General features: G+C 47.7%; 1 protein-coding gene and 1 long non-coding RNA gene across 4 annotated transcripts in view; one reads left to right on the top strand and one right to left on the bottom strand.

Moving 5' to 3' along the window:
• The window catches only part of CCND3 (cyclin D3), a 94375-nt gene that overhangs the window by 67337 nt on the left and 6123 nt on the right, over positions 1-20915 (bottom strand). The window lies entirely within an intron of this gene.
• On the top strand, positions 8226-20564 carry LOC140637041 (uncharacterized). Its single transcript, XR_012034287.1, has 8 exons — positions 8226-8695; positions 9857-9994; positions 11147-11188; positions 13997-14145; positions 14232-14320; positions 14968-15134; positions 18912-18995; positions 20242-20564. It is a non-coding gene; the product is annotated as an uncharacterized lncRNA (long non-coding RNA).

Here is a 20915-nt window from a genome sequence, read left to right as displayed (position 1 = left end):
ATATTCCAGGTCCAGCCTGACAAACAGAAGGCAGAGAGTGCTTGCTGGGTATTCTGTTCACATAGCGTCAAATGGAATTAGGCTTTTTCAAGACTGAATTACACAGTTGACTCATAATTAACTTAGACTCAACTCCAACCACAGTTTTCTCTTATGAACCACGGTTAACAGCTATTGGTTATCACCACCCAACATCACATTATGTATCTGAGTGTGCTCAGGGTCAGGCTCTACCTCTAAATGTAAATTTCATAAAGGCAGGGACTTCGTCTTGTTCTGACTCCCCAGCACCTACAAGTCCAGGCCCATTGTAGACATTCATTTTTTTTTAAGATTATTAATTTTAGAAGGGGAGAGTCCTAAGCAGATTCCACACTGAGTGCAGAGCCTGACAGGGGGCTTGATCTCACAACCCTAAGATCATGACTCAAGCCCAGCTGCCTACCACCCCACTCTGATCATAGGCATTCAATAAATATATGCTGAATAGGGATGCCTGGGTAGCTCAGTTGGTTAAGCATCTGCCTTCGGCTTGTATCACGATCCTAGAGTCCAGGATCAAGCCCCATGTTGGCTCCCTGCTCAGTGGGGAGTCTGCTTCTCCCCCTCCCTCTGCCCCTCCCTGCTTGTGTTCTCTCTCTCTCTCAAATGAATAAATAAAATCTTTAAAAAAAAAATATATATATATATATGGTGACTAAATGAATTCAGCATATCTATAAAATACAAACCATATATCATTTATCTTGTACTTGTATAATATTTTTTTAAAGATTTTATTTATTTATTCATGAGAGACACAGAGAGGGAGAGGCAGAGACACAGGCAGAGGGAGAAGCAGGCTCCATGCAGGGAGCTCGATGTGGGACTCAATCCCGGGACTCCAGGATCACGCCCCAGGGCCAAAGGCAGGCGCCAAACCGCTGAGCCACCCAGGGATCCCTCATTTGTATTTTCTCCTTCATATTTTCCAAAGTTTCTACAATAAGCAAGTATTTCTTGTATAGGAAGAAGAATTCCAATATATGAATATTTATTGTCCTTGCTGTTATACTACTATCTCGACTACATACATCCTCATCAAGGCAGTGAGAACACAGATGACACCTTCCTAAAATTGACCTTGTCCTCAGAAAGTTTCCATTCTAGGAGTACCCAGGTGGCTCAGCTGGTTAGGCATTTGCATCAGCTTGGGTTGTGATCTCGAGGTTCTGGGACTGAGCCCAGCATCCCTGCATCAGGCTCCACACTCAGCAGGGAGTCTGCTTCTCCCTCTGCCCCTCCCCCTACTTGTGCGCACATTTTCAAATAAAAAAGAGAAAATCTTTTTTTTTTTAAGAGAAAATCTTAAAAACAAAAGTTTCCACTCTAGTTAATATCAATAACAAATACATACACACATTCACTTTAATCCTAAAACAACTCTGTGAGGAAGTCACCATGATCACCTTTATATTATAGATGAAGAAACAGGCTCAAGGAGGTAAAACTACCTTGTTCAAGGTCACTTATCTGAGCCAGGTCACAGATCTGAGCCTGGATTTTAATGCAGGCACTACCAGAATGGACACTCTCAATCACTCCACCATGCTCTAGAAACTCAAACTAGCAGCTTCCCAGGGATGATGACACAGAATGAGTAGGGGTGAGGGCTATGATGAGAAAGATGCCTGATACACAGTACTTCATTCCATTCTCGAAACTACACTGGGAAAGACATGTTCTTTTTTTTTTTTTTTAAGATTTTTATTTATTCATGAGAGAGAGAGAGAGAAGCAGAGACATGGGAAGAGGGAGAAGCAGGCTCCATGCAGGGAGCCTGATGTGGGACTGGATCCCGGGACACCAGGATCATGCCCTGGGGCGAAGGCAGGTGCTAAACCGCTGAGCCACCCAGGGATCCCCATGTTCTTTTCATCTCCCTGCTATAAATGAGGAAAGTGAGACTCAGACAGGTGCTTGGACCTCTGCTGTGATGCTTTAGGCTTACTAAACCCTTTGCCCTCCAGTTTTTTCTGCTACAACCATGGTGATAATAATAGTTGTTACCTCACTGACTGTTGGAAAGTGAGAAAACAATAGATTCAAATAGAACAACAGATTCAAAACTCTTATCATCGTGCCTAGCATACGTTAAATGCTTAGAAAATATTAGTTACTGCTAGTATGATTCTTTTTTTAAAGATTTTCTCCATTTATTTATTCATAGGAGACAGAGAGAGAGGCAGAGACATAGGCAGAGGGAGAAGTAGGCTCTCTGCGGGGAGCTGGATGTGGGACTGGGACTCCAGGACCCAGGGATCACGCCCTGAGCCAAAAGCAGATGCTCAGCCACTGAGCCACCCAGGCATCTCTAGTATGATTTTTGATTCCAGAGTTCACACTCTTTCAACTGCAAAAGGCTGACCTGCTAAGTGAACAAAGGAGACAGATTAATTCTAAGTGATGCCATCAGGACATTTTTGATGAATGAATGGACTCACAGGGGAGGTGCCATCCGAAGGAGCCTTTCACTAGGTGGAGGGGGGTGGGGGCATGCCTTGAAGCACAAAAGGGCCCGTCTGGGCTCTCTCCTGCTCTGCGGCCTGCTCCTCTCCAGCAGCTCTCGGCCTCCGGCCTCCGTTCCCCACCAAGGCCTTCCGGTTCTCCCGCCCCCTCTGCCCTGCCCCCTCTGCCCTGGGTGCCTTGTCTCAGCTGTTTCCTTAATCAGGGCCCCACAGCTCCGTAGCAGGGGGTGGGAGCCCCTGCCCCTGGGATGGCCCCTGATAAACAGCTGGAGCCCTAGGTCGCTGAATGTGTCATCTCCAAAGGAAAAGCAGAAACAAACCACCAGAGCCAGGGCTGGGTTGGGGTGGGGGTGGGGGGCAGTGTTGGTAAGTCCCATTGCACCAGGGGCCCCTCCATTCTGTCCCAGCCTCTACATTTGGGGGCTCCTGCTCCTTCTTCAAGATTCGAGGTAACAGTGTCTTCTCCCCACAAAGCCTTCCTTGACTGAGCCCTTGCCCCCCTACCCCCTTGCAAGCTTCCATTGCATGCAGCACAGCATCCACCCCTGCTGTTTATTACATTAAGTGGAAACTGCCAGCCTTTGGGGGCTCAACCAGCCTGGGAGTTCTAGAAGGAAAGCATTTTGTCTCATGGGCATAGCCCATGGCTTAGGAAACACTGTGAAAATCCTGCCAACAATTAAGTAAAATACAGGAGAATGATTACGCAGGCATTGAAAAAGAAATGTATTGACAGAAAAGTCTTTTTGGTAAAATGTTATGTAGGTAGAAGTGAAAGCCGAGGGATTTTTTAATTTTTAAAAAATAATAGGGGATCCCTGGGTGGCTCAGTGGTTTAGCGCCTGCCTTCGGCCCAGGGTGTGATCCTGGAGTCCTGAGATCAAGTCCCACATCGGGCTCCCAGCATGGAGCCTGCTTCTCCCTCTGCCTGTGTCTCTGCCTCTGTGTGTGTGTCTCTCTCTCATGAATAAATCAATAAAATCTTTAAAAAAATTTTTTTTAAATAATAGTTACCATTTTATATTTTAGCTGTAAGATGTTCATTTGAGGGGCAAGTTTCAAAGTTTCATTTGACTTTAGAGATCTAAGGATAATGCATTTTTCCTTTAGTTTTATATCTGCAAAGCAAAACAAAAAAGGTATCTCTCACTACTTTTAAAAACATTTTAACTGGAGGGGTACCTGGGTGGCTCATTTGGTTAGGTGTCTGACTTCAGCTCAGGCCATGATCTTGGAATCCTGGGATGGAGCCCACCTGGGGCTTCACAGTTAGCAAGGAGTCTGTTTTTCCTCTGCCTCCCCCACCCCATTTGTGTGCGCTCTCTCTCTTTCTCAAAGAAATAAAATCTTAAAAAACATATTTTAACTAAGGCACCTAGGTGGCTCAGCAGTTGAGTGTTTGCCTTTGGCTCAGGTCGCGATCAAGTCCTACATCGGGCTCCCGCAGGGAGTCTGCTTCTCCCTCTGCCTGTGTCTCTGCCTTTCTCTCTGTGTCTCTCATGAATAAATAAATAAAATCTTAAATAAAATAAAATGTACAGTCCAGATTTTCAGGCAAAGGACTCCAGATTTCTAGGTAGTTGTTAAACTACAGTATAACTGGATTATGTGTTACTGGTATAAATTTGTTTTGTAGAATGTCAGATATTTAAGTATATTTACATAGTATAAAAAAATGTTATGTAAAAAAAAGAGAAATGCAACACTGGGCATGCAAAATGGCCCTAATTTTGTAAAAATAAAAATGATTACACATAAACAACATTCTATGGCCTGGTTTTAAAAGAATACACCTATGAGTGTGCATGCACAGAAAAAATTATTTCAGGACACACACCATCTCCTAACACTGGTTTTCCATGGGGGGAAAATTTAGAGAGTGGGGTGGAATTTGCACCTTTACTTCTTCTTCTTCCTGTCTATAATGTGTTTTTAAAATAAGTGTAAGAATTAAATATAAAAGTTACCTATTTAATGAGCTGTTTACATAACTGCATGACAATTATGGGAAGGAAACACACAGAACGTAAAAACCAGCTGTCTTCGAGCAGCAAAAACTAGAAACAATTTTTCTAACTTTTCCAGTTTTCTCTATTGTCCAACTTTCCTATATTGAGCAAGTATTCATTTTAACATTGTTTCAAAACTTTAATTAATTAATTGATTTATTCATTCATTCATTTATTAAGACCCTGTCCACAGATGTGGATGGATCAAGCCTCTATCCACAGTGCCCTCTCCAGATCTGGATGCCTGAGAGGTGGTGGGAGACTGGAGCAAAAATTACTGGCTCTGGTCAAGAGGATCGTGGCTTCTGGCCACACGCTGACCTCTGCCTTCCTCTGCCCCCAACTACACCCATTTACCTCCAAAGACTGCCCAGCTCTCCCGGAATCCTCCCCTCACCTCCAGCCTTCCTGACTGGCCCTTGCTTCAGAATGCCCACAGCATAGTGTCTGTATTCCAAGACTTCATACTTGCAGTCTTCTATCCTGTTTCCCCCACTCATTTGTTGGACTCGCATTTATGGAGAGAGTATCAGCAGTGACAGGCACTGCTGGAGAACAAGCATGGGAGCCCAAAGGTGTCCGGCAGAGAACGGTCATCCTTCATACAGGCTGAGTGGAAGAGGGTGGAAGAAGGCGACAAAAAAGCAGAGCTTGTCCTCTAGAAAGGACTAGAAGCTGCACCCACATATAACATCCACTAGGACAAGCTACCCAGGAGGTGGGCTTTGTGGGCAGGAGCGGCCAAGTGGATTTTTTTAAAGATTTTATGGATTTTTTCATGAGAGACACAGAGAGAGAGAGAAAGGCAGAGACATAGGCAGAGGAAGAAGCAGGCTTCCTGTAGGGAGGCCGATTTGGGACTTGATCTCAGGACCCTGGGATCATGCCCTGAGCCAAAGGCAGATGCTCAACCACACTGAGCCACCCAGCGGTCCCAGGCAAGTGGATTTAAACTGAGTCTTGAAGAATGGCTACATTTGGACAGACAGGGTGGACAGGAGGAGGCTAAGGGGTATTTCAGGAAGGAAGGGCAGCAAGAGCAAAGTGATAAAAGCAGGAGCACCACAGGAAGGGTCAGGTACTCTTAGTGGCAGGAACTGGGTTATAAAGGTTGATCGTGGGTCAAGGGGCTAGAAAGGTGGATTGAGCCCAGATGCTAAGAGAACTAGAGCACCATGATAGGTTGAACCTGATTTCACAGACCCTGGGAAGCCTCTGCTGGTCTTTTTTTAAAAAGTTTATTTATTTATTTGAAAGAGAGAGTGCATAAGTGGGGGGGTGGGGGGTGGGGGGCGCAGAGGGAGAAGGAAAAGCAGACACCCTGCTGAGCAGGGAGCCAGACTCAGGGCTCCATCCCAGGACCCCAAGATCATGACCTGAGCCAAAGGCACACTGAGCCACCAAGGTGCCCCTCTCTGCTGCTGGTCTTTGAGCAATGGTGCTGTGGAAATGCACAGTGATCCAGGTGGGGGCTCCTGAAGGTCTAGCACAGGCAGGCGGCCACAGGATTAGGGAAGCGGCCCAGGGAGGAAACAGCAAACCTTGTTCCCAGGTGTGCAGTGCATCCTTAAAGGAAGAAACTCACTTGCACTGAGCGTTGACCATGAGCATGTCATTATTCTACCAACTTCAATCCTCCAAACAGTCCTGTGAGATGAGATCATGTGATCCCAGTTTAACGTGCCCGTGGTCACCTTGCTCATAAGCAGCCCGAGCCATTGGAATACCTAAGCCAAAGCACCCTTTCTCCATCTCATTTTCTTTTATAGGTATCTTTTATAGTCACCAGCAACTAGCACTGTATGGTTCAGTACACACTAGAATGAGTGGGTGAAGAAATGAAGGAACAAATGATCGGATCCCAGGGTGGCAAAGAAAGCTTCTGGGCACATATAAAAAGGGTGGAGGTGGGGAAGAGTAAATGGAAAATAAAACAATCGTTTTGTTACCACTTCCTCTGGGGCTGGGTCTCGGTTTTTAACAGCGTGCAGCAGGCACATACAGTCTGGCACACGCGCACACACACAGACACACAAAGAGCTATTTATTTACTTCCTTTGTGAGGGGTAAATAAAGATCAGGTCAAAACAGGCCCCCCCAAACTGCCAGGGGGTCTTCCCCAGGTGTTGATGCAGCACTTGGCTGAGAAAAGTCACAGGTGGCCGCCTGTACGCATGTGTGGGCCTCACTCACCAGTGAGGCCTCACGTGCAGTGGGGAAGTAGGAGAGGGGGTGGGGGAAGAAGTGCTTTCTCTCTCCTCCTCCAGTGCAGGCCAGGGCAGCCAAAGGCACCCACCTGCCCAAAAGAGTCAACGATGGTACAGCATGGATGCTGGCCGAGAGCTGGTGCAGGGTGTGGGCACAGGCGATGGATCCTCAAGGGGCTGAACATTGCAGAGAGTGGCTGACTGCTGGGCAGCGGGTACACACCCACTCATGTGGAGGTACAGTCGATCCTCATTATTCATGAATTTTGCGTTCGCGTATTTGCCTACTCACTAAAATGTATTTGTAGCTCCCAAATCGATACTCATGTCGCTTTTACGGCCATTTGCAGATATGCACAGAGCCATGAAAAATTTGGGTCACCTGACACTCATGCTCTTAGCTGAGGTCACACAAAGCACCCTCTGCCTTCTTGTTTCAGCTCCCATGCTGTAAAAAGGTATTCTTCACAGTCTATTGAGGCTACCTTGTCTACATTTTTTTGCCCTCTTGTTGGTTTTACTGTTGAAAATGGCTCCCCAGGCTTCAAGCTGATGTATGATCTAAAGATTCTTAGCACAAGAAGGCTGTGATGTGTCACAGAAAACACGTGTGTTGGATCAACTTTGTTCAGACATGCGTTATAGTACCACTGGCCAGGAGTTCAATGTTAATGAATCAGCAATATATTTTAAGTAAGTTGTCTTTAAACAGAAACACACATAAAACAAGGTATTATATCAACCGGTTGATGAAAACATTGTGATCAGAGGCTCAAAGGAACCTAACCCTGTATTCTCCTAGGAGCGATGGCTCAGTATTCACTAAATCAGTGTTCACAGCAACTTTATAGAACTTGAATAATGAGAATCACCGTGAGTAATGAGAATCGACATTTCAATACTATAATAATTGGGCAACCTTATTTTTGGGTTCCTGTAGGTGCCAGTTGATATCTTCTCTATCTACCACCTACCATCTACGAACACCTGTTAAGTACAAAATCCTACACTAAAAGCCAAAAATATGGAATGTGGACAGGGCCACTGCCCTCTCAGTGACCACAGAGATAAGGGCCTATGACTCAGAGGGTTTTATTTAATTGGCCTACGTCCCTGGGTTTATTTGTTTTTAAAAATATTTTATTTATTTATTTGAGAGAGAGAGTGCACTTGCACATGCACACAAGTTGGAGGAAGGGCGGAGGGATAGGGAGAGAGAGAATCTTAGGTAGACTCTGTGTTGGGTGTGGAGCCCATTGCAGGACTCGATCCAGCGACCCTCAGATCATTACCTGAGCCAAAATCAAGAGTTGGATGTTTAACTGACTAAGCCACCCAGGCACCCTGCAGATCCCTGGGTTTATATACCAGTGGGACCTGGAACCTGAAATTTCTGTCAATGTTTTCATCATAATGACAAACACCTGGATCATAATAATAGCTGAACACTTGCTATGTGTTGGGCACTGTTCTACCGACTGAGACAGCCGGTGCCCCATCAGGCGCTGTTCTAAGTACTATGTGTACAGCAAGCCTCCTAAGGACTCTGTGAGGAAGGTACTAGTGTTATCCTCATCTCACAGACAGAGACACTGAGGCACAGTAGAGAGTTAAAAACTCATCCGGGCTACACAGTTGCTGGGTGGTACAGACAGAGTGGTTTACACCACTGCCAGTGACAAGAAAAGCAAGACGATAGACTGCGTCCTGTGAGGATCTCAGCCCTCCCCCGATGAAGGGGACTCTGATGGGTCCCTCTCCTCTGCCATGCCACTGGCATTGTTCAGTAGCAAGAGAGTAAGCAGTGACCCTGGGAGGCCACTCAGTTTCCAGACAGGAGCAAGCAGGGCCTGAACTAGGCCAGGACTCGGGGAACAAAAGGTTGGAGGAGGGGACCAGAGAAGAGATCTCCCTGAGGCTCAGATGAGAAGTCACAAAGCTCACCATCTGAGAAAACGCAGATTCCACACCGGTATGTGAGAGAGAAGTGAAACCGCAACTCCAATGCTGCTCACCCCCTCCCCACCGGCACTCCACCCCCTGCCCCAGTCCACAGCGCGCCCTGCTGCCCCAAGATGGCAGGCATCTGCTCCAAGGCCAAGGCCTGCCCCATGCTTCCATGGGCTCCCATTGGACCTTCTGAGCTCTGAGCCACAAAGATGGCTCTCTTAGAGCTGTGATAGCCTAGTCTGTCCTCAGTGGGGGCCAGGGAAAATTGAGGGCTTAAAAGCTCCATGAGGTAAGGAACTGTGTTTGCCTTGTTCTTTTCTCTCTTGCCCACACTGAGTACAGTGCCTGGTGCATCCATGGTAGGTGCTCAATAAACAGACACTGAATGGGTGGGTGGGTGGATGAACGAGTACCGGACCCAGGAGACTGCCTGCTGGCATCAAGCCACCAGGAGATTCATATGATTTTTGACAAAGCTTGACCTCCTGTTCCAACTTTGCTCACTTTCCATCTGTCGCTGAGACTGAGGCTGGCCCTGAGCGCGCTGGAACTGTGTGTGTCTCTTACCCTCTCAATGTCTCCACTTCCTGATGCTCGAGATAATTATTACCTCACTGAGGTATGAGGATATGACCCTCCTCTACCCCTTCTGAGAACAGAAGGGCCCCCCATAGGGAGGAATATGGTGCTCTTCACCCTGACCCTACAGTGCTAATGGGACAAGGGCTCCGTAATGACTTCCAAGGGGCTTTTGGTCAGGTCGACAGAGACTCGAATCCTCTACCTTTGATCAGAGATGAGATGGTCCAGGACACAGCACAGTAGCCAAGAAGGTGCCAGCCCCTCTGCCTTGCGCCTCACCCAGAAAGAAGTCCATCTGCAAACATTTCTCTTAGAGGTTCCCCACAGAAAGCCATCCTCACCATGTGACGTCAGCTCTCTTGATCCCTGCCCTTCTCAATCTACTGACAAACGTTGTTAATTGCCACACTCCTTCCCAGAATCCAGTTCCCATCCTGTACATTTCACACTAGAATCCCTGGTATATATGATTCCCAAACTCTCTTGCAGCTCAGTGTGGTGGGTGACCAACTTTTGGCTACAAGGATAGGTGACCTGTCAGTTTTAGGTCATGTCCTGAAAAGGACAGCAGTACCTCTCCTTTGCCCTCTCTCCCCACCAGCAAGGTCTTAGATCCTGGCCCCAGGAGATACGGTGGTGATCTGTCTTCAACATCCCGGGGTCTGGAGAAGCAACATCATGGAAAGAGCTTGGATCCTCAACACTGACAAGAGTTCAGATCACCCACCCAGACTTGCATGTGAGAAATTTCCATTTTATTTAAGCTCCCGATTTTAGGGAGGAGGAAATCTGTTACAGCACTCTAGTGCCTACCTCCCTGCCAATGCCTATCCCAGTCCATTCCTCGGTGCCAGGATTCAGATGGGTACAAGGTGTGCGACGGGCCTTCCTCCTCATGCATTCAGCCCCAATCACCTAACTCCATGAGGTCTGCTTTCCCAAGTGCCAGAGAGGGCCTTCCAGGTAGATGAGACACCCCAGACCCTGACTCAGTTAATATAAAATGGAGGCAGCAGGTGAATGTCTCCCTCCCTCAGAATATACAATGTCTTCTTCCCTCAAACTGACCACTTCTCAAACTATTTATTGACTTTGCTAGAAAAGGCTCTTCCACACTCAGGGAACCGCCATACCTGGTCAGACCAATCCCGTCCTACGACGAAGATGGTGAGGAAGAGCTGGATATTGCTGGGGCTTTGGATCTGAGCCCAAGTGTCCTCTTTCCCACTTATCAGCCCTGTAACCCTAGACAATCTCTCCGCCTCTCTAGGCCTTGGTGGGAGAATAATCACTGTTTACAGGTTTGTGGAGGGAATTCAAGGTCATATACCTCTCAAGTCCCTGGTGGCACACCTGGCACATCGTAGGTGCTCACTAAGCTGTCGCTGTTATCATGGAAGTGAGCATGGGTATATTGAGGACAGAGGCGGAGGAGAGCCCTGACCCACCTCCCCCGTGAAGGGTGGCAGGGAAAAGGAAGGGGGAGAAAGCAGGGCTGAGCAGGGAGACAGCGGAGGGCACAGCTGTGCTGTCTATCAGCTGCCTCCAGCCTACACAATCCCTGTGCCCATCTCACCCGTCCCCACCCACACTTCTGCCTGGGTTGGCCACCCTCACCGCCGCTACCATTGTCCCCACACTGTCAGCTGCTGTTTCTTGCCTCATTTTCCTTCCTGCCCCTGATAGGGCAAAAAAGGGGATGGGAAGCAGCTGCCTTGCCCAGCAACCTCCCTACCCTATAGGCTGGGACGGCCGGCGGCGGGTGGTTCAGAGCCCAGGCTTTACTGACAGACAGGCTGGGTTCCTTCCCCCGCTCTGGTCCTTAAGAGCTGGTGACCTCAGCAAGTTATGAGGCTTGTCTAATCCCTCAATTTCCTTGTCTGCACAATAGGGATAATCCGGCTGCTGAGAGGAAGGCATGAGACCACGCATGGTGAGCACTTGGCAACGTGCCTGGCAGGCAGCAAGTGGCTGATATGTCAGCTCCGATCGGGGCTGGCTTCGTGGGCATGTGGCCTATGCAGTCACACGGAGCCCCATGCTCGGAAGGGCCCCCGCTTGGTTCAATGCTCTATGTCACCATCCTCAAAGTCTAAATACTTTTTTTTTTTAAAGATTTTATTTATTTATTCATGAGAGACACACACACACACACAGAGGCAGAGACACAGGTAGAGGGAGAAGCAGGCTCCACGCAGGGAGCCCAATGCAGGACTCGATCCCAGTACCCTGGGATTGAGCTCTGAGCTGAAGGCAGATGCTCAACTGCTGAGTCACCCAGGTGCCCCTAAATACTTTTTTTAAAGTAAGCTCTATGCTCTATGTGGGGCTCAAACTCACGGCCCCAAGATCAAGTCGCATGCTCTACCAACTGAGCCAGTCAGTCGCTCCAAAACTCTTAAGAATTTTTGAACAAGGGGCTCTGCTAATTATGTAGTCAGTTCTGGCTATTACAGCATGTACTTAGAGTCTGCTGGCTGTGAAAGCAGGGAGGGGCTCAGCAGTCTGCAGGAGATGTGGGGGCACTGGAGGGCCCTGGGGACCCAGGAGAGACATTGAAGCACAGTGATGAACAACCCTGCCAGGTCGCCAGCAGTTAGTGTGAGGGGTAGTGAGGCTCCCGTACACTCTCGCTGGGTGCTGGGGCAGATGAGAGTGCCCTCTCCTCAGACAGCCAGGCCAACAGGCGGCCTCTGGAGCCCACCATTACCTTCCTCTTGCCACCATCCCCCCACCAAGGGTGAAGATGCCCAACATACCTCAGTGCCAACACCCGCCCATGTCCCTGGCTTTGATACGCTATATGCCCAGGTCATGATCAAACTCAGGAGCACGGGAGTTATGTCCAGAATCTCTACATGTGTGGGCTGTAAAAGTCCTATGTGATGGGAACCAGTGCTGCCCTGAAGCCCCTCAGTGTCTGGGTCCGGCTGAGTCCTGCTGTTCAGGCAGGGACTGGTACGGGAGTGACATAAAGGAATGTGTTAATTACTACTCTAGGTGGCCCAGCCCCAGGAAATAGAAAATATCTGCTCCTTCTATCTTCTTGATTTAAAATCCCAGGCTGGCATGTTTGGAAAGTAGTCTGGGGTGTCTGAGGCAGGGACTTGCAACTCTCAAGAGACATGGGGGCTCCTGAGAGCTGGGGGCTCCCCTAACATGATGCTAAGAAATGACCTCCTGGAGCTGCCATAACCCACGTAAGGGAGGCACATCTTATACCTGCTGACCATCTCCCCTTCTGGATCTGAGACCCCAGAGGGCGGGACCCAGCACAGTGAGGGCTGACCAGATGTTTGCAGACCTGGCCATTAGGACCACTGCACACCCTCCTCCCCATCCACCCCACATGGCCCCAGATCCTGCCTCAGCTTCCCCAGGCTCACCACCACAGCCCAGCTCTCTTCTGTTCCTGGGTCCACGTGTGAGTCTGAGGGTGGCCGAGTCTGGCAGGTGGGGCTGGGCCCTGGATGAGGCCCCTCTGCATCCGCCTCCGGCCACCTGTCCTGAATACTCACTCCCTTCCAGACAGCTGGAGAACAGCTTCTGGTAGGGGGGTGCGGGTGTGGGAAGGTTCTAAGGGAGCTAAGCCAAGGCTGAGGGGAGGCCCTTCTAGCTGATGGGGATGCTGAGTGTGCACTCATGGGGGTGGGGTGGGGGAAGGCACTTGGGAGAAGTGGGAATTGGGGGTGGGATCAGAGAATGGAATGTGGAGTTCATTCTCCTGGGGGCACAGCTGTTGCATATTCCTTATCTTAGGGCTCAATCCAGACTCCACCTCCTTCGCTGTTGCTGAGCTGGGGAAGGCAGATCTTGTGGGATACAGTCCTGCTCCCTGTGCTCACTACCTTAGGTTCCCACTGCTCCAAGCTGCTCAGATGGACAAGGAAAAATCAGGCCCCCCCAAGGAAATGCCAGCCCCACACTTCACTCTGTGCCCATCCACGGGTAACTGGAGCTTGAAAATGTGTCATCTAACGTTAAGATCCTCCCACAACTGCCATGACGACTTGAGTTAGCCACCCCAGAGTTGCCTCGGTATTTCAGTATTACTGGTGCCACAGGACTCAAAGGGTCAGCAGATAAGGCTGCTTTAGTCAGAACATGAGGCAGCGGTCATTCCCCAGGCCTCACCAGGATCTCCCCTGGGTTGTCACACCATATTCCTCATGCCAACTCTATACTTGGCATCTACTGGCTCCAAGGAGATACTACAAGAATAAGACTGATTTTTTAAAAGAGATTTTATTTATTAATTTGAGAGAGAGAGAGAGAGAGAGAACGTGCAGAAGCAGGGGGAAGAGGGAGAAACAGGCTCTTCACAGAGCCTGATTCGGGGCTTGATCCCAGGCCCCAGGGGTCATGACCTGAGCCAAAGGCAGACGCTTAACCAACTGAGCCACCCAAGAGCCCAATAAGACTGATTTTCTATATACTTATGGAAATACGACTCATGACCATAACATTGTTCATGTTATTACAGAACCAGAACATTTGGAAAAAAGGGGGAAAGTAGGGGGAAAAAAAACACACACAGTTCTACTGCCCCTAAAAACTACCAGTGCTAACACTTTAGTATATTTTCTTCCAGTCTCTTCTGTGTGTGTGTGTAAAATATATAGTTGCGATATATCATATGTAGAATTTTACATCCTGTTATCCTCCACATTACTGTATAAGTTTTCGTGGTATTACATATTTTTGCAATTGACTTTTTTTAAAAAAGATTTATTTATTTTAGAGAGAGAGAGTATGTGCGTGCACACATGGAGAGAAGCAGAGGGAGAATGAGAGAAAAACTTAAGCAGATTCCATGCTGAGCACAGAGCACAACATGGGGCTGGATCTCACAACCCTGAAATCATGACCTGAGCAAAAATCAAGAATCAGGTGCTTAATTGACTGAGCTACCCAGGCACCCTTGTGATTGAGTGTGCACGCTATTTTTAATGGCTATCTAATATTCTCTTTAATAGATACACCAGACTTTGCTTAATCATGCTCCATTGTGAGGCAAACTGCTTTCTGAAGGGAGAGTTTACCATGTGACAAGGCCACCAGCAGGGTAAGAAGATGCCCATTTAGGTCCACTATTGTGCAAGGACATACTCACTGTTAGACATTTTTTTTTTAAGATTTTATTTATTTGAGAGAGCGAGAGAGAGAGAGCACACGCACATGAGTGGCAGGGAAGAGCAGAGGGAGAAGGAGAAGGAGACTCCCAGCTGAGCAAGGGGCCTGATGCAGGACTTGATCCCAGGACTCGGGAATCATGACCTGAGCCAAAGGCACACCCTTAACGGACTGAGCCACGTAGGTGCCCCACAGACATCTTTTTTGTGAACAAGCCATGACACCTTTTGTAGACTCCTGTGGCTGTCAAGTATCCAGTCTTCTTTCCTACAGCACTACCGCTTCCTTTCGGGGGCATTTCCTCTTCCCTAGTACAAATCCAGGAGCCAGCCTGCCTACCTGCACCAGACACCAGAGGGGCTGGCCCATCCATTCCCACCCTGCCTGGCCAGGCATTGGTGACCGCTCAGTTGCTGGCATCTTCCTGCAGGGCCCTCTGCCCAGCCCTCAGGCACTTTATCAGTTTCTGTCCATTCCCAAACCTAGTCTTCCAGCTTGTTTGGCAAGTCTGAGTTCCCAGCCTTCTTCTAATAAATTCCTTTTGCCTCATACTGGACAATCTATTTCTGTTGCTTACAGAACTGTGAGAATACTAAGGGATACCTCGCCCACTTCATGTTTTTCCAATTGCAAGTCAGGACGCTTTACTGGATCATGAAGTCTTGAAGCTAATCACGACCAGCATTTAAAAAAAAAAAAAAATTAAACAACAGAATAAAATCTTGAAAGTACATATCTGGAGTAGGGTAAGTACTGCTTAATGGAACTTGTTTTATATACATATCCATGTGTGCTTGTATGTGTGGATATAAAATGGGTTAAAATGAAAACATTTCTAGGTTTGAAAAACATTGCCCTTATTGAACTTGGGTTACTTGAGAACAAAGAATGGAGCAATCTCTCCTAGATGTTTTTATATTTCTCCCCACATCTTTAGAACTCAGGAAAGCATACTCCCTTGCCAACAGCGTGGTATATTTCAAGGGTCCACCCACTATTTTCTCTCTCTTCATAGCTTGGTGTCTCCTCTTACCCTTTACTTAGTGATGCTTAACAGTAATGGATGTCTTTCCCTCTTGGTCTTTAAATTTCTCTTTAAGGGCACCACTATGCTACTAGCCACACAGGCTGAAACATTCTGGGGTGGCCCCGACTACTCTCATACACTCACTTACTGTGGGCACCCACTGTAGCCTAGTCGGAGAGAAGGAGGCACGTAAGCAGCAAACTATAACATACCTCATCTTAGAAGTATGCCAGGTGCCTGGCGGGGGAAGGGCAGAGCAATTTCACAGGGCAGATGATTATTCATACCTTCCTACCAAATAATTACTAAGTTCTGCTGCTTTTACCTTCAAAATATTTTGCCAAATCACCCCCCTTGTTTCCATTTCCATTGGCCTCACCCTAGTTTCAATCCTTGTTAGATTTTGTGTAGACTTTCTCTTGCCAGCTCTGTTCTACTGCTGCCCTAGAAGTTATCTTGAAACAATCTGATCATGGCACTTCCATGCTCAAAAGCTTTCAGTGGCCCCCTATTACCTACCAAAAAAGTCCAAATTCCCCAACCCAACGCTGTTGATTTGGCTTCTTCACTATTGCTCTATGTTCTACTAGGGCCACAGGTTTTGTTTTGTTTTAAAGACTTTATTTATTTTTTCATGAGAGACACAGAGAGAGAGGCAGAGACACAGGCAGAGGGAGAAGCAGGCTCCCTGCAGGAGCCAGACACGGGACTCAATCCCAGGACATCGGGATCATGGCCTGAGCCAAAGGCAATCACTGAGCCACCTAGGTGTCCCAAGGCCGCAGGTTTTAAACCAGTCCACAAGTTCTTCCTTTCCAACTACGTATCTGTCTGAGGCCAGATTTTCTTCATGTACATCAACCCAAACAACACCCTGCAATAGATTAAAGCAGAAACAGACATGATAATCTGGCTGTCTTCTACTAAGCCAGGCATTAAAGAGATTTGTAAAAAAGGTAAAACAAAGCCACAGTGCTCACTACTTTTTGATCATTTTTTTAATCATTTAATAATAGTTATTATTTTATTAAAAATACGATGCTATGTTAACACACAATACTTTTTTACAGTTCCTCTAAAGAGATTCATATTCTTTAAATTTTGCATTTAAAATTAGAAGTTAGGGGATCCCTGGGTGGCGCAGCGGTTTGGCGCCTGCCTTTGGCCCAGGGCATGATCCTGGAGACCCGGGATCGAATCCCACGTCAGGCTCCCGGTGCGTGGAGCCTGCTTCTCCCTCTGCCTGTGTCTCTGCCTCTCTCTCTCTGTGACTATCATAAATAAAAATTTAAAAAAAAATTAGAAGTTAGGGAAGCCCAGGTGGCTCAGTGGTTTAGTGCCACCTTCAGCCCAGGGTGTGGTCCTGGAGACCTGGGATCGAGTCCTGCGTCAGGCTCCCTGCAGGGAGCCTGCTTCTCCCTCCGCCTGTGTCTCTGCCTCTCTCTCTGCATGTATCTCGTGAACAAATAAATCAAAAATCTTTAAAAAAAATTAAAGTTAGATGGGGCGCCTAGGTGTCTCAGTGGTTGAGCATCTGCCTTTGGCTCCCCGAAAGGAGCCTGCTTCTCCCTCTGCCTGCGTCTCTGCCCCTCTCTCTGTGTCTCTCATGAATAAATAAAGACATGAATTCATGTCTCTCATGAATAAATAAATCTCTAAAAAAATGAGAATAAAATAAATTAAAAGTTAAATGTCAATAGTCACAACCTTCAAAGACAAAAACTCGTTGGGATCCACAATAATTTTTTTTAAAGATTTTATTTATTTATTCACGATAGACATAGAGAGGCAGAGACACAGGCAGAGGGAGAAGCAGGTTCCATGCAGGGAGCCTGACATGGGACTCAATCCCGGGCCTTCAGGATCGCGCCCTGGGCCAAAGGCAGGCGCGCTAAACCGCTGAGCTACCCAGGGATCCCCGATCCACAGTTATTTTTTAAGGGTGGAATACCCTAGCCCTTTTCCTTCACTCATGTCTTAACCTCTCTGCTAGAGGTGTGTCTGTGTATGCTTTTGTGTGTGTGTGTGTTTTAAGATTTTATTTATTTATTTAGAGAGAAAGAGAAGGTGGGGCAGCGGTGGAAGAGGCAGAAGGAGATAGAAAATCCCAAGCAGACTCCCCGTTGAGCACAGAGCTGGATTCAGGGCTTGATCCCATAACCCTGAGATCATGACCTGAGCTGAAACTAAGGGTCAGATACTCAGCTGACTGAGCCACCCAGGCACCCTTGGAGTTTTTAAGCCATTAAAAAAACATGAAGTGGTATATTAAAAATAATTATTGTTATAAAAATAATTATAGAAATAGTCATTAATTATTTTAGAAAGAAGCAATAATGATATAAAGAGTAAGCCTAATGTCATAGAAATAGGAATCGAAAACCGATTTCTACAGTGCAGTTTTCAGTAAAAACAAAAAATGAAAATTCAGGTGTTTAGAAAAGTAAAAAAATATATATAAAAGCTATCACCATTTAAAATTGCTCAGGAAAAAAAAATTTGCTCAGGGGATCCCTGAGTGGCTCAGTGGTTTAGTGCCTGCCTTCAGCCCAGGGCGTGATCCTGGAGTCCCAGGATCGACTCCCACATCAGGCTTCCTGCATGGAGCCTGCTTCTCCCTCTGCCCCCCACCCCCCGCCCCATGAATAAATAAATTAAAATTTTTAAAAAGATGTTAAAAAATAGGGATCCCTGGGTGGCGCAGCGGTCCGGCGCCTGCCTTTGGCCCAGGGCGCGATCCTGGAGACCCGGGATCGAAACCCACGTCGGGCTCCCGGTGCATGGAGCCTGCTTCTCCCTCTGCCTGTGTCTCTGCCTCATTCTCTCTCTCTCTCTGTGACTATCACAAATAAATAAAAATTAAAAAAAAAAAATTAAAAAAAAGATGTTAAAAAATAATAAAATAAAATTGCTCCTGGGGCGCCTGGCTGGCTCAGCAACTCTTAAACTTGGGGTCATGGGTTCAAGTCCAATGTTAGGTGTAGATATTACTAAAAAATTCTTGAAAATAAAATAAAATTGCTCCTAAATAATTTCTCCTTAAGTCCACTTCTCTTTTCTCAAATGGCATCTTTGATAAGAAATTCCTGGTTAATCCATCCAAAAGCAAGTGCACCTTCCCCCAGATTCCCCCAGCTCTACCACTTAAACCCTTCCTCTGGCCCAGGGAGCCCACGAGAGCCCATGAGAGAATGCATATTGAATTCCTAAATGTGCCCATTTAACTATCACAAACTCAATTATGTTCACTGGAGGAGACACTAATCAACCACAGAAACTTAGATATTATTTATACAGTGTGGTATAACTCTAGCACAAACATCATGTTTAACCAAGGACTTGGCCATCTGTTCCGATGACAACGGGCCATCTTGGAGATTCTCTGAAATGGGGGAGAAAGCTCAAACTATGCATCTTATGTTCTATGAGCAATTTAATAAGTAAACTTAGAGTGATTCTGAGACGGATTTTGTTTCTCCACTGATCTTGAACCCAGCACCGCAGAAAATGTGACTCTGCTGTAAATGAGCAATGGACAAGACCTCTGTGCCTTACAGATGTTGTTGGAGGAATACACCAGGTGAGTGAGCCCAGGATCCAGACCTATGCAGCCCTGTCCTCTGGACAAGGTATGTGGCATGCTTCCTGGGCCAGGGCTGCTCCTTCTTTCTGGGTAGGGTATCTTGGGTGAAGTGTGCAGGTCCAGTGTTAGGACTCTGCTTAACTGCCAACTCCAGAGATGTACCCTCAGCCACTGCAACCCTACTAAAGCCTGAGTCTGGGGGAGAGAAAGGAAAAGAAAAGGACTTGAAGGGCTGGAGGAAAAACTTGTGTGCACCATCACCGCAAATGGGGCGGCTGTGGTCTGGCTGATTCATCCAGGGCTCCCGAGATAGGTCAGGGCCCCAGCCCCACCTAGCAGAGCTCATATCACCACCTCCCACTCCTGCTTCCTGGGTCTTGCATGACACCTGACCTGCCTGCTGGGGCAGGGCTGGGCCATCCTGGCTCCCTCCCTTCCTTGCTTGGCATAGGAGACAACCCTGAAGCTCCCACTAGGAGGATGGAGGCGGCTCTGGGCTTTCCTGGGGCAGTTGTACCCACACCATCATCACTCCTCACAGACGTGCACACACACAGATTCACCATCACACACAGAGGCAGTTTGGGGATCTACCAGCCTGCTCTATGTGTCTCAATGCTGTATTTAGGACAGTGCATCAACAGAACCTGGGGGCATCTCACACTCCCCCTGGTGGGTGGGCACACACACGCACAAGCATACGCAACGTGCAGGAAAAGTCTGACTCAGGTCAGAGCTCTTTCAGCCCCCAGGCTCTCAGGACTGACTAGCAATATGACCTTGGGCAAGTTACTTAATCTCTGTGCCTCAGTTTCTTCACCAGTAAAATAAAGGAACCTTGCAGGATTCTTGGGAAGAACAGAGGAGAAATGAGTTAAAAACATGTATATTTATTATAAACTTATCTGCAAATGGTGCATACTGTACGGAGGCGCTCACAACAGGGCCTGGCTATGGAACTATTGTGCAAAAGATATGCTATCACAATCTCCAACATGTTTACTGCCATGTGCCTGGGAAGAAATGAGGGTTCAGAGAAATCCACACAAGATTCCCAAAAGGAATGCCAAAAATGACTCCCAGAAGCTGTGTCAGAGGAAAGGCAGGGAAGAAGCAGGACTTTCTGAGGATGACCCAGGAGGCCTTAAGCTCACATCCAGGGGTAGTAAAGAGAGGGGTTTTTTGAGTTAGAACCCAAGAGGCTGGTCCTAAGCCAAAAAAGACTATTTCTTTGGAGACACAGAGATCCGAGAGAAAAATTCAGCCTGGTCCTAGAGGTGGATTCAAGTAAATTCCAAGAGAAGACAGAGGCTGCCTCCAGAACCAGCAGGTACCAGATGACTGGAGGGAAAAAGGGAGAGGGCTTGGGAAAAACTAGAATGTTCCACACCCTGGCCTATGCTCAGCTCCCCAGTCCATCTGAGAGTCTATAACCCCAAGATCCTCTCTCACTGTGATGAAAATAGATTGCACATGTGAACAGCCTCCAAGTCTGTGGTTCTGCAATAGATACTGTTTAAAGAAAAGGGAATGGAGCTGGAAGGAAGGGGAAACACAGACTTGACTCTCGGGGGCCTGGTGTTGGGAGGAAGCAAGCCTCCCTCCCCTTCATAATCCCAAATCAGCCTGCGACAGCCACTTGCTAGAGAGGAATAAACTCTCCCCTGGGTCTTATCCAGACTGGATTCCTCAGCCCCCAGGAGTAAGCTTAGGAAAGAGTGTTGGAAGGATAGATGCCTTCCTGGGGACAGGCAGCCCAGGGCCCTCTGTGCCCCCATCCTCCCCGCCCCGACCGGCCCCCCCTTCCAGAGCCTCCAACACTTCCAGCTGGAGCCTAAGCTGGAGGCCGAGGTCTGCATGTGAGGCCCTGCTCCTGCTTCCTTTCCCAGAACTCAGGGCCCCCAGGGGAAGGGCAGG

The sequence above is a fragment of the Canis lupus genome, chromosome 7 (assembly GCF_048164855.1).
Source record: "Canis lupus baileyi chromosome 7, mCanLup2.hap1, whole genome shotgun sequence".
Lineage (NCBI taxonomy): Eukaryota > Metazoa > Chordata > Mammalia > Carnivora > Canidae > Canis > Canis lupus.
Note: the sequence above shows the minus strand (reverse complement) of the source record. Positions and strands in the feature narration are given on the sequence as shown.